Here is a 1510-nt window from a genome sequence, read left to right as displayed (position 1 = left end):
TTTGGCACAAAATGAAGGCAGGATTGAAGTAGATAACGCTGATTATAGGGAAGTTGGCTTTAGGTGTATGATGAAGGAGCTTCTGATTCCTCACCCTGGAAATAGGTGGCCTCTGCCACCCACTTGGAGAAAGCACTGACCTGGGTAGACCCCTGGCACAGCGGTGGAGCCTGCCTCTGTAAGATGTCAGGCATGGAGGGAGAAGACAATGCACGGCCTGACCCTGTAGCCTAGTGGTCAAGGGAGCCAAATCCCTTGTGGTTGACCAGGGTTTGAATCCTGGCCCTGGTGGCTTGAGAAACAAGCTGAAAGTGTGTGTATGCGTGCCCCAAATTCCAACAGACTGGTGAAATGGAGAAGGGATTAGGGTGTGATCACACTCCACTGGGGGGTGCTTTCTTCCCCTCTCTCTCAGACTCCGTCTCCCTCTGGGCAAGCACGTGTGCCCTCTGGCAATTAAAAAGTTGAAATTAAAAGGAGAATGTGTGTTACCAAAGGAAAGAAAGGAGGAAGGCACTAAGCGGAGCGTGACCCGCCCCTTTTCTCAAACCTGCCAATCAGGCAGTTACTCTCCCCTGTGGGAAACCCGAGCAGCTAAGATGCTGTCCTGCTGGACCTCCCGCCACGTGGAAGCCGGAGGAAAGGAGCTCTACCACAACACACGTTTGATGAAGAACGAGGCTAAGCGAGGGCCTGGGCGAGGACCCGCAGACGCAGCCTCTTAGCAAGGATGACAACGGCTTGAATCAGAACTTGGGCTTGAGAGGAAACTTACCGGAAGGCATGGTTTCAGCATTGGTAATAACTGGGGTCACTTTATAGGCAAAAATCCCCTGAGACTCGAGTGTCTTGTTCCCAGACCTTGTCACTGCCTCCCTCTCTCTCTCTGCTTTTTATTTTATTTTTTTGTAGTTTTGCTATAAGACGTGTGTCTTTACCAGAGAGCAGAAAGAAATGGAGAAAGAGAGAGAAAACGAGAAAGCACACCCCCAGTGGGGGATGACCACACCACAACCCCTTCTCCATTCTCCTCTTGGGATTTTGAACAGGCAAGCACACCTGTCTGGTGTGTTTTTTAAGCCTCCAGGTCTGGGACTTGAACTGTGCAGTAGGCCGTGTAGGATCTAGCTGTCTTAACCACTATGCTACCAGACAGACCCAGGAAAAAGAGAGCCAGAGAGACATCCCCCCAGCAGGGTCTTCACTACTCAGTCCACCCTCAGTCTCAGCTGGCAGGGTCACAGGTGCTTGTACAGGAAGTGCCTAGATGAGAATCCAGTATATTTGCCCCGTGAGTCCAGGTGCATTACCAATCCACCGCCACCTGGCCCCAACTCCTTCCTTCCTGACTAGGACAGACAAAGCCCATCACTAGAAGAGCCATGCCTTTAGTGGAAATCAGCATTGTGAATTTTTTTTTTTTTTGAGAGGTTTTTGCTATAGGGCACGTGCACTTGCCAGAAAGACAGGGAGAAACAGAGAGACAGAAAGCGAGAAATCACCCCACCCC

The sequence above is a fragment of the Tupaia chinensis genome, unplaced genomic scaffold, assembly GCF_000334495.1.
Source record: "Tupaia chinensis unplaced genomic scaffold, TupChi_1.0 Scaffold000146_1, whole genome shotgun sequence".
NCBI lineage: Eukaryota > Metazoa > Chordata > Mammalia > Scandentia > Tupaiidae > Tupaia > Tupaia belangeri.
The sequence above is the reverse complement of the archived record's forward strand: the minus strand, read 5'-3'. Positions refer to the sequence as shown.